We start from the raw sequence: 13,080 nt of genomic DNA, 5'->3' as shown, positions 1-13,080 counted from the left end.
CAGATGGGTTATTTGCCTTCTGCGTTAGGAATCCGTGACAGCCCACTGTATTACCATAAACCAGAAATGAAGTATCTCATACTAACATGTCAGACTGAAAACTGCACTACCTCAGGAGTAGCCTGACATGTGGCTCCAGCATCCATACTTTGAAGGTGGGAACCTTTTTCACAGTGTTAGGCTACACTGCTGAACAGATCCAGTAGCTCACTTTTGATTCACTGTCCAAAGTCTGTCAAGACACTTAGCCCCCTTATGTAGATGGGAAGTAGATATCTAAGTACCTTGGATGATCTGTGTCTATGGAATATTTATTTTCAAACAATGAAACTTGCGTTATGAGCAAGAGTTGCTTGATTTATTTAATCCACAGATGCCTTGCTTCCATGCAGAACCAGCTTCCAAGTATGTACTTACCTACCTGAAACAAGCATGTTCTGGGACATTTCCATCCTTAAGGCTTCTTAAGACTGGAACTGGATTCCTCTTTATACCTGCTGTGTCAATGGCTCTCATAACTGCTGTGGTTAGCCCTGCAAATGCCACAGAAACAACACATTAAGAACTGACTCCTGAAAAACTTAGGTAATCTGCAAAGATCTCTAGAAGAGCATGAGGATTTCTTCATCACATGCAGCTTTATATCACTGGTTGCCTCATGCTGTACAGGCTTGTGACATCAACATTAAAACTGGTTTGAATAGAGAACGAAGGGGAATGTCCAGGTGTGGATGCACCAGGAGGAATGGCAGAAGGACTATAAGAATAGCATGTATGGATGGCATCAAGATCCTAGCACACCTCCATGTAGCTTCTGAGATGCTGATTCAGAAGACAAATGCCAGTGGGTGAATACAATATGTACAGCATCATGGGTTAAGGTTAAATCATGCTGGAACTAATAGATATAATCACTATCCTTCATTAGTAATAATTTTTATGAACAAGTAATATCTTTTCCAGATGAAAAAATTAGCAGCAAAACAAAAGCCCGTTTCACCACGCAAAACAAAGACCTATGAAAAGCACACACAAGTAAAGGGATACCGCTGATTGACGTAAGCCAGGCTGGATAATACCCATTCCCAGTGGCTCCATCTAAAAAGACAGTTTTGAGAGCACTCCCCAACTCTTGGAGCTGCACAAGTGATCCAGCGGCATCCCGACTCCCTGTCAGGACAACACCTGGATTTTCATCATCCCCTGCCATATCCTCGTCTCCACGGGAAAGAAATGTGGACATGCAGGGAACAGGATCAGGCAGCAGGCTGGAAAACCTCTTGTCCTGGTTTCAGCTGGGATAGAGTTGATTGTCTTCCTAGTAGCTGGTACGGTGCTATGTTTTGAGTTCAGTATGTGAAGAATGTTGATAACACTGATGTTTTCAGTTGTTGCTAAGTACTGTCTAGTCTAAAGTCAAGGATTTTTCAGCTTCTCAAGCCCAGCCAACGAGAAAGCTGGAGGGACACAAGAAGTTGGCACAGGACAGAGCCAGGGCAGCTGACCCAAAGTGGCCAACAGTGTATTCCATACCATGTGACGTCACATCAGTATATAAACTGGGGGGAGTGGGGGCGGGGGATCGCCGCTCGGGGACTAACTGGACGTTGGTCAGCAGGTGGTGAGCAATTGCACTGCGCATCATTTGTACATTCCAGTCCTTTTATTATTACTGTTGTCATTTTATTACTGTTGTCATTTTATTAGCGTTATCATTATTAGTTTCTTCTTTTCTGTTCTATTAAACCGTTCTTATCTCAACCCATGAGTTTTACTTCTTTTCCCGATTTTCTCCCCCATCCCACTGGGTGGAGGGGGAGTGAGTGAGCGGCTGCGTGGTGTTTAGTTGCTGCGTGGGGTTAAACCACGACACCTCTCTTTCCCATATACTAGGAAGACAAGGTTGGAGGTGGAAATGAAGCAGCATATAAACAAATAACGTACATTCAGCCAAGAAAAACACTGAGAGTATGTTCCTCAGAAAACACTAGGGACACTCTGGGCTAACTGCTGTCTGGAAAAAATAGTGTAAACAATTTTTTTGCTACTAGCATCCGGGCAAACATAACTGTGCTTTCTTTGTAAACAAAAACAATGTCACCGAAGTAATATCTCACTCCATTGCAACTTTCTCCTGTTTCCTAAATTTACCTCCCTGAACACTGAATTTAAGTCTGCCACTTGGCACAAAAACTGGCGATGTTATTTGCAGGTCTTAGTAAGTTAACTACAGGTTCTACAATGAACTATGAAAGCAAATTGGTCTTCTGAGGGGGGGAATACAAATAAGAACTTGTTAACTTGGCCCTGGAAACCAGAAGCCTGAGCACCTGGACACAGTGTCTGTGAAAGGGGACAACTGGGCACCTCAAAATAAGCCCTAAAATCTGGGACATTGTGAAAATCCTGCTTTTAGATCTGACCCCTAGAAACCCCTCACATCTGGCCCGTCTACTTGATAAAAAACCCCCAAACATTAAAGCAGTTTTTTAAGTAACCGCGTAAGTTTAGAACACCAGAAGGAAGGCATTTTGAAAACAGAAAAAAACTTTTTAAAAACTGATCTTTTGTTTTTCTGAGGTCCTATGGGGTGAAAAGATTATAAAAGTTATACATACCTAGCAGCACTGCTAGGGATCTAACATGATACAAGGAAATATAGATTCTGTGTACTTATTTAAAAGCGGAATGTTTGAGATCACTAAAGATCTTATGAGCGCACTCAGTTATGTTTTGCATCTAGAAGAAAGAAGATAAGCCTTTTTTTTTTTAGTACCCTGCAACACAGCAGAGAGCTTTCAGTCCCTGTTGAATATCATCTGCATCTAATTTTTATCTACTGAGACAGGAGCATCTAAAACATGTATTCATGGAGTTAGTTAGAAAATGCAAGTAGCTGCAGTTGTCACTGTCCTGAAATACCGTGAGCCCCATATGACTCATTGTAACTTGCCTTCAAGATACTGGTCCAGATGACATTCTGCTGAGGGTTTGGCAGCTATGTCTGTGCGCATCCATTATTTGTTTAAGTAGCACTCACAGTTTTCCAACTATGATGAACTCAGCTGTTCATAAACAAGAGCATAGCTGAACTGTTCCTAGCAAGCCAGAGTTCACTGGAGGCTGACAGTATCTTAGAGATACAAATTTGGGGGAATACATCTATTGTTTGCTTCAGACTTCAGAGGTGCCTCAGGATCTACCCAGTATGCAATACGAAAAATTGTGAAGATTTTGCAGCTAAGAAGTTAAAGTTTCTGGGCTGTTCCTCCCACTGGAATCGACTAAGCAGGGAAGCTGACCACTTTTTGCTTTTACTTCTGCAGAGGCAGGCAGCTTTTTACTTCCCATATGTTATGGGAACCTTTTATTAGCACATCCCCAAGAAATGAAATCTGGAAAACATGTCACATGTGGAGGTTAATTCTCAAAAAGTCCCCCATGCCATCTAGGAAAAAGACGGAAGCTGACTTCCAAGTAAAGTATAGGTGAAGTAGAGAAAGAATAAAGAAAAATGACACAAGACACAGGAAAGAGCCCTCACTAGTACTTATTTACCCTTCTCTGAATAATTATGCAAGAGAAGCTGCCTAGAACAAACAGATGGTGTTTTCAAACTAAATGCATAATGAAAAATGAACTGTACAACTGATAAGAGGACAACCTGTAGAATATATGACAATGTGCCACTGCAGCTTAAACAACACAAAGCCCTTCCACCCAGTAACTTACCACTCCACCCTCTGCACTGAACGCTCTGCTGATGATTCTCTGCAAATCCCTCTGCACCCCAACAGCTTTGCTATTACTGTTTCTTTGAAGCAATGCAGGAAACCTCTCAGAGACTGCCCACCCAAATGCAGGGTATTGGCAAGCAAACATTCAGTTCCAGACGTTCAGGAGTTTTGGCTTCGTTTAATTGTTTTTCCCCACTGTCAGGAAACTCATGCCTATTAAAGAAAATGCACAGACAAGGGGCAGTAGTAGGTGGTGATAGCAAGACACTTTCATTCTCCCTCAGAGGCAAACTGATTGGAATTCAACAGTCACATCTCCAGGTTCAGGGTGGGAAGTGCTAATACCTCCAGACTACACAGGGCTCAAGTTGTCATTATGTAGGTACTTGGGTGATTACTGTCTCTCTCATTTTGTAATCCAAGTACAGGACACAAGAGCACAGAAGGACTCAGAAAAAAACATCAAAAAGGAAGGCTGAAAGACAGGCCTCAAAGAACTGTTCTGTGGTTTAGATTAAGGTCAGAGCACTAAGACCAAAAAAAAAAAAAAAAAAAAGTTGTTTTAGGCCCATACAATCCTCCTGTGACTCAGCAAGAGTCTTGCCAGTGTTTTGTTGAAGTTGCACAACGGGACTATGCAGGCCACTCCACCATGCCCCAGTCAGGACAGGCTGCCATAGCCCCCCAGGCTGAAGCCAGCTTTGTGGACAACAGACATGGGAGCCAGCTCAAAACTTGGCTTTGCGCGAACACTTCCTGCCTGCCTGGCTGGACATCAGCGTGAGGAAGGGAGCACACGCAGAAACCAGGCAGTGGTAACAGGCAGGCAAGCACAGAAGAACCTCGCAAACAAAAGAGCCCAGTGCAGGTGGAATTAGTGCAGTAGAAAAAACGACCAAGACAGGGCTTTTCCCAGACACTGGACAAAAGGAATGTGAAGTGGGGAAACTACATCTGGTGTTTGGCTCGTTAGGAAAGGAATGCTTTGTCCATTTTAATAAATACATGGGGTTACGTGAAAGATATCTAATTCCATCCACAAATCTTTTCTTCTGACTGAAAAAGCACTTTGAACCCCAAATTTTGATTAATCACCAATAACAAGAAAGGGTGACACTGGTATGAGAAGTAGATTCAGTCTGCAAAGAAGACACACTGTCAGCTAGCTAGCATTCCTGGTGAAACAAGAGGAAGTAAGTGAAGGAGCTGGTGGGGGTGAGTGGGTGTGGAGTAGGGCTGGAAGAAAACAGGCAAAAGGAATTAAAATAAAAAGAAAGTGAGACTATGAAATCCAAGAGATGGAGAAGGTTCAAAATAAGCTATGATGTTCTAAAACAGGGGCTGGAAGCCTTCCAAAGAAAACTGCAAGATGTGTGCGGCTAGAGGTGAAAATATTTTTTTTGGAACAGCAAACATTAAACTTCTACTGTGAGGGGAAGGCTAGCTGCAGACTTGCCAGTTCAGAATGGAGCAGAAATTAAGGAGGAGATGGGCAAATCGATCTTCCCCTCAAAACTGTGGGGGACAGTAAATTTTCATTTAGTCTATAAATCACCAGATCTAAATATCTGGTCAGAGACACCACAGTTTAAAAAAAAATCCCCAGAAGAACAGTCAGTGGGAAGGGGATTTCCACTACAAGAAAAAATTTGAAGCTATATAGGATTGGCCAAGTCTCCATAGAAGTCCAGAGGTGCACTTTGATAGGCTTCTCATCCTGTTATGCAAGACTTATTTTGGAATTGCGTTTATTGCAAAACTATTATACTGGCTGAGTGAAAAAGGAAAGTGGTCAACAGCACATTTACTCAGCAGTTTTACTGACAAAAAGAGCTCCTGACTTGAATTGCCCATGTTTCCAAATTTCTATCACACTAGATGTAGATGCTAATGCCTACTGTTAGGAACGGTATTGATTCAACAACCTAAAGCCCACGGTCTAAGTTTTCCTCCATAAAATAATTTCACCCAGCAGAAACTTCTAGAAGTTATTAGCTTTTTGTTACTTTTTGCACCCCACCCCCCACCCCCCACCCCCCCCCTGTGGTCAGGATAAATCATACCTCCTTGCATCAAAATCCTGGGTCAACCTCCCAACAAGTTCCAAACTGCAATGCTATGATCTCAGTATTATTCACAAATCCAAGCACAATCATGATAGCACCAGTACCTTGCCTAAGTAGCAGTGCTGTGCTAACTGCTTCACAAAACGGTCTGGCATTGACCCTCCAAAAAGTTATGTTGCTGGGACAGTAACAGATGGCCCTGTAAAGTAATTATTCATCAGACCTGGAGATCCAGGTGGCTTAACAAGCATCAAGAGTATTTCAGCAAGTTAATGGATTCTAGTTTCATAAAACACATCCCATACCTGCATGTCGACACTTTCAGCGGCTGCTGGAAAAGCTCAACAGATCTTGGGGAGAGTGAAGCACCTGCCTCTGCAGAATGAAACACAGATGCAGGAACCAGCATATGCCATTGCTTTTAAGAATTTATTGAACATCAGTCAGTAAGGATATAAACCACGTCTCGGGGCAGCTTGTGTTAGGGCTTCACCCAGCACCATAAAGTAACGACACCAGCGTAAAATGGGTGCAAATAAAATCTGAATACACCCTGTATACCTTTTTCTTCCTGCCAAATCAGAACAAACATTCACTATATTTGCAAGCAGAACACCAGAGCCAAAATTTAATATGCAGCTCACTGTGCCACGTGGGGTCTGGGAGAAGTTTGTAGGTAGCACACTGTAACTGGAAGCAGAAAGGCATGCTTAAAATCAAGCACAATCCATTATGTGAACACATAGGCTCTACTCTCTTGTATCAGAACTATAGCCTATTCTTCCCCCAGAACTTCCGGACCATCAACCTCCACAGTCTTTCCTTAAGTACTAATTCATATTTAACGCAGCTCAGCTGCTTTTACTGAAAAGAGTTGTCCATGCAGGTGTCAGATCTTTGTGTGATAGGCACTTCATGACTCAACACAAATAACGAAGAGCAAGTGACTTGTCAAGAAATGTAACACTCTGAAAGCTTTATGTTTGAATTATCGATAACTGATAAACAAATGCACAGCAATCCGGGCTGGTTCACAGCTGACTAAGCCGGACATTGCCAGCAGCAGACCAGTAATCAAGCCAATAAAAACATGTTTGCCGACTCACTTAATTCCTGTTGTCAAAATTCTATCAACTCCTCACTTTCTGCTAATTCCTTTTTCCAGAAAGTTAAGACAGGTGGAGTCCTTGTGTCCTCAGGCTCCTATTGTTAGAGGTAGAGTGCACGAGGCTGCACTAACTCCTGCTTCTCTCTCGCTTCCCTCTAGGCTTTCTCTGTTTGGTACTTCACTTCTGACAGCAAAGACTCATTCTACAAAAGAGAAGCAATTTACGTAAGCACTGTTCACTGTGAACACAATTTTAATAAAAAGAGAGCCAAAGAAAACAGGCATTGTTGTAGCTCGTTCATATTGAAGACTGTAGCTTCACCCATTCCTAGTTAAGATTAACACCAAAAAAAAAAAAAAAGTGTTTTTTGCATACCCAAATCTTTCACCGAAGTCAGCAGGAGACTAAACTGAGTAAGAAACATGGGAAAGAGCTGTAAATCTATCTGCACGCACTTGACCTATCGGCAGGCCAAATGCTATAGAGCAATTTCCTTGTTGAAAAATTCTCATTAATATTATTCCTGCTTGGAGGAAAGGATGAAGGAGAGCATGCAAATGCCTTCTGATACTAAAATGACTATTAAAAGAAACAGAATAAGCAAATGGGTAATGCTGGATCAATAACGTCTACAAGAGTGAGTTCTCAGTGAGAAGTACCAAGTACAGTTTGTTTCAAATAGTGTGTACCATGAATACAAGCTAGGGCCGTCCAGATGGAAAGTGTGCTGATAGAACAGTGCTCCACCAGAATAATGAGGATTTAAACAAACTGAAAAACTTCACTAGAAACCAATTATTTTGTCAAATTCAAGCATATACTCAAATGCTAATGGCAAACTTTATCTAAATTAAACTACTTCGATCTCACAGCAAAACAATATTTGGAGATAGGTGAAATGATTCTTTTTAGTCAGTGTTCTGATCAATTTAATTTTAAGGGAATTTTGACTATTTAGAAGAAAACCAAAGGTAAAAATGCTGAATTTCAAGCAAATCAGAAGTTGCTTTTTTCAGTAGCCCATGTTCTAAAGAATCCCTCTAGCTTACTTACTCGTCTGCCTTCTCTGTGTACTGCTGACACCAGTGCTCACTAGCAATTTTGAGAAAGAAAAAATGGTGTGCTCACATTTGTTGGTGTAATTTTTAGCATGGTCTCCTTGCATATTCCTGCACCCTGTGTGTATTGAGACTATTTGAAGCCAAGCAATCAGAAAATTTAAAAAAGGAGAAAAAGAGAGAAATACAAGATAATGGGGAAGATAACCATTGACCGTAACTTCAGTAGTGACTGCATTTATCAAAAATGTTATTGATGTTTTTCCTCCAAACAGCTCCTTCTCTAAACATCTCCCTTTAACAAGCTGAAATGAATACTTGTCCCTCTTGCTGTTTTGTATGCTCTTTTGGATAGTTCACTGAATATTAAGCGAACTTATCAATATTATTTTTTCCTTCCTTTCAACTAACAAGCAAGCATTTTTTGTTGCCAGGAACAACGTAATCGATTTTATTACAGAGTCCAAACATGCTGAAGAATGAACCTACACATAGCACTCAAAGTGCTTTAAGAAAGTATTCTCTGAGATTGCAGATTTATTATCTTCTAGGGTGTAAGTCAAGTATGACTTCTTCATTTTTCCCTCATTGCAACACAACCAATGAAAGTAACATAGAGGATTAAAGTGTGGGTGTCGTAAGAGAAGACTTCAAAGATTTTGTGATGATTCCAACAAGTGTTCCCATTTTCACGTGGTCTCCAGTCTCGTGTCACAGCTTTCTCAACTGATGTCATCACTTCAACCAAAAGACCACAACTATCCAAAGCACACCCTCAAAAATTAGTCAGCTTCACTGAACCTGAAAACTTAGTTGGATTGAAATTGGCTAACCCAGGTTTGGGGATGTTTGGGGTTTTGGGGTTTTTTTTGGTTTGGTTTTTTTATTAGGTGAATTGTTAATTTTGTAATTGGGTGAATATTTCATATTTTAAGAGACTCATATTTGCTCCACTTCCAACTATTTGCAGATGTAACAGACTTTTATGTATTTATGTTTAAACAGTTCGTTTCCCAGTTAAGGGAAATCTTTGCTATCAGGATGGGAGGACTTTGTTTTCACCGCTTCTTTGAAGGGTCCCCTTGGGAAGCAAAAACTTAATCTTCGTTAACAACGCCCTGAAATGAAACACCCATTTTACTGCTCATGAGCTGTATTAATACTGTATTAAATTTTCAAACTGAAAAAACCCCACTTTTTAAAATCAGGCTTATGATCGTGCTCTCTGGGGAGCCCCACATATTTCTTCTACCCACTACTGCAAAATATTACTACCTAGAAAGTATCAGCACAATGGCAGCATATTGCTGGCCCTGCATCCTTTATTCCATGCTTAGATAAAGCCACTGGAACAACCATCAACTGTTACAGGATCTGCTGTATCATGCCTGTACAAGGCATGGACAAAGTACAAGTCCTGCTGTCAGATGTTAGAGCCAGATACTCAAGGAGCAGCAGCCAGCTGCATATTCAGTGTAATTATGCCTGAATTAATGTGCAAACCACAGAACCAAGATCTGCCCCAGCAATCAGAAAACCTGCCTGTTTCTGGCAGACAAGCAGGACCTAACAGCCCACAGCAAGAGGTCCACTCCACCGTCTGAATAAAGAGTTGCTCCTGATGTTTTTACAGATCCAAGGGCAAAAACCTGCAGGAAGTTCATAAGATGCAGAGCATTTTCAGCTGCTGGTAAGGCCAAGAGGAGCTCTTCATGCCTTTCAGGAGTTGGGATGACCTCAAAGGCTTACCAGCTGAACAGCTATGCAGGGGAGAAAGGCATCACCCAATTGTAATCTTTATCCAGGATCACACCTACCACTCAAAAGCCTGGGGGTTCCTCCCCCTCAGTAGGGGTAAGAACAAATTGCTTGAACAATTTGCTCCCATTCTCAAAAGGAAGCCCCTCTTGCCCTTACATGTTAGGTATAAAATACCAGAACCAGGTCAGTCCACCACCAGCCGATCAATTTATGCGCTTTTTGAAATTGCTGTATGTCCAAGAGTCACACAAAGTAAGGTCACAGCATGGCAGTAACTATAATCCCATTAGCCACCTCAGAAAAGGTAAGTTGGCACTTGAAACTGAAAAATGGAGAAATGATTACCAAAGAACTGATGTCAAAGCCAACCCTTTATATTTGCTAAGGTAATGCTTGAGTAATACAAACACATTCCTTTGCAGCTATTAACAGTGTGTTGGTTCGTGCTCTTATTGTCACCAATGAGCACAGATAAAGGAGACCCTCAAACTCTGTTGAGGGGAAAAAGACAGACCTAAGGACTCCAGAATGTTAAAATTAGGTGAACGTCCAGGAAGACAGACAAGAAAATACTGACCGTCATTTGCTATAGATCATGATTTTAAATGCAAATGTTAACATCTGAAAAGGTATTTAAGAAATGAGCGCACAACAGTGCATGAGGCGTGCCACAATGCAGTTGACAAAACTGAGTTGAGATCCTTCGTAACACAAGTTGAACAATGGGACGCTTGTATTTGTTACATATTCAGGTATTATTTACAAGGGAATATGGACTGGAAACAGTTCAAAACTAGAGAAGCACACAAGGAAATTTAAGGAAAGAAAACATATGATAGATATAAAAGATACTTTGCACAAAATAGTAGCATGATATTGAAATTTGGCTACAACCTCCGGCAAATAATCCCGGACGCTGAAAAGCCACAGTATTGGCTCTCTGAGAGCAGAGGTTTATATGTTTGTACCTCATGACAGAGCTGGATCCACAGGAGGAGTCATAGGTACTAGGGAATACTATGAAACATAGTATTGGTATAGAAAAAGGTAACATAATAATAAAGATAAGAGGGAATATCAGCAGTATATACCCTCTGACTGTAGACACTAATAAGTAGCAGTGACTTGACATTTTTCTAGCGCTCTCTTACAAATCAGAACATTATTCATTCCTAATCAAAGCACTGGAGGAAAACATCTGACTTGTTAGGAAAAACCCCTGCCCCTTCAGAGATTGCTCACGTTAAATGGTTTCTAGGCGGTGTTAAAAAGTTGACCTAAGACTTTTATCTGGGTCATATCCTCCAAACTCATTTTTGTGCAGTTAGGAAAGGTCCTCACTTGTTGAAATGAAAGAGACATTGTCTCTTGTTTAATTGCCTACTAGCTTTTCTGGGCCTGCCGCCAGTGAATGCATGGTCTCACTACAGATGCCAAGCCAAATACCTGCTGTGGAAAGGCAAGCAGCCAAAGTGTGCAACAAAGCAACGGAATCGCTTCCTGCATTTAAGGAATTAACAACTGGGTAACTCAAAGAAGATTAAGTCATGTGGGTAGTAATACTCGGTATGCATTTCCTTAGGGCCTACCTAAGCCGGGACAGCTTTCTATGCTCTGGTAACCCCGAGGCCCACGCTAAGGACACTGAGGGATTTCAGAGTTTCTTCACACGGCAGGTGCTACCGAAGAACCTAAGCAAGGTGGGTAACTTCAACGGTAACTTCAGCGAAGCTGATGCAAACACTTTGGTGAGTTCTGTCATAGCTATACTGACACCACCACTCATGATAACTAATTTAAACTTAACTCAAGCACATCTGTACCGCCTGCAGCCAATGCATGACAGACTCATCTATAACGAAAGAGATATGGCAGCAGGCGGGGAATAACTCAGCTTTCTAAACTCTGGCTGACATGATGCTATCTGTTCCCTGTCTTTTCCTTACTTTCAGAAGGAAATGTGCCAAAGGTGGTGAGGGGCTGCTGTCATCTGCACTGAAGAGAGCCTACCCACATTCACATGGAAGGCAGCTAGAGGTGATCTGGAAGTCAGCAGGTACAAAGCCTTGGTCAGGCAGATGGTCTTGCCTTCTGAAATACCCCGAGAGATACCCATTTCCCTTGTGCCAGGCCTGTTTGCACGAGTACTGACTCACAGGATCAAGCTCTGTAATGCCTACTGCATCTCAGCATGTTCACGACTTCTCTGACTACTGCTCATCTCAGCACATGCCTCTCTGCTGGAAAGCTGACTGCTGAGTTTCACATATTGCTGTTCTGTGTCCAAAACAGCCTCACGCTTCAGACCCCAGGAGGCTTCTTCTGGAATTTCCTCAGCAGTAACCACTGTGGAATGAGTCTGACAGTTCACAGTTCAGATATTGTGAACAGTCATCCAAGCATAAAACCAAGCACTGTCACGTAAACTGTCCTTACTCATGTGTACCATCCAAGAACAACACGTAATCCTACTGTGTATGAGTGACAATTTCTTACTTAACAGATCTGCTCTCCACATTTATTCAGAGCTGGATCTGCTAATGATAGTTTCAATGACCTGCACTGGATTATCTGTGCATCATTCTAACTCTTTATCGCCTCAGTTGGCTACAGCTGGGCAAATCCTTCTTCCTGGTAATACAGCATAAGCCTCAGCTTTGCTGTTCAGCTTGTGAGGGCTATGTTTAGGAGAAAACTAGTTACGGACACACAGAAGTCTATTCCACCCATGAGGGTGGTATAGGGCACCTGATTCCCATAGATTCAGGTCACTCAAGCGTGTGTGTTCCTATCAACACAGTAATGCGCATTTGCAAATGAAATTTGTGTTCATTAGTGTTGTGCTGCAAAGAACATGGCACTTCCTTGGGGCAGCCATACGGGGAACTCACAGTGCAATGCTTGTGGTGCTACAGCCTGGAGGGAATGGTGGCTCCATCCCTATGATCTCAAGGGGTCTCAACGGAAGCCAGGGAAGGCTTCTAACTTTTCTGCTTAGTGGTTGCCCCTAAGCACCTGTGCGCAATTGTCCATTCTTAACAGTGGTGTTTCTTACGGTGTTTTTAAGGAATCTCTCTAGTTTTCAAGGAAGGCATGCCCCTGCCTCTCCCTGACTCCAACTTCTTCAGTTGCCACTCTACTGGCTTCAAAAAAACCCATACAACACTACTTACCGGGGTCTACCACTACTATTACTACTTAGAAGAGTGAGTCAGGCTGCAAAAATTGAGCCTGGAAGAGCACCTCTGCTACAAAGTTTTGTCTTGAAGACGGAAGCCCAAGTTACATGATGCATCAGCTTTATGCACAATTTCATATACACATCAGTGCAGAATTCGTTTGCATTAAA

At 42.0% G+C, this 13,080-nt stretch overlaps 1 long non-coding RNA gene across 1 annotated transcript in view; it reads right to left on the bottom strand.

Annotated features, from left to right (window-relative positions):
* Window positions 1-423: 423 nt before the first annotated feature.
* The window catches only part of LOC128153035 (uncharacterized), a 57,757-nt gene continuing 45,100 nt past the window's right edge, over window positions 424-13,080 (bottom strand). Inside the window, exon 3 of the long non-coding RNA XR_008238827.1 lies at window positions 424-533. This is a non-coding gene — a long non-coding RNA (uncharacterized LOC128153035). The remainder of the gene's footprint in view (window positions 534-13,080) is intronic.

Source organism: Harpia harpyja, chromosome 2 (assembly GCF_026419915.1).
Source record: "Harpia harpyja isolate bHarHar1 chromosome 2, bHarHar1 primary haplotype, whole genome shotgun sequence".
In the NCBI taxonomy this organism is placed as follows: Eukaryota; Metazoa; Chordata; class Aves; order Accipitriformes; family Accipitridae; genus Harpia; species Harpia harpyja.
This window is presented reverse-complemented; position numbering and strand designations above follow the sequence as displayed.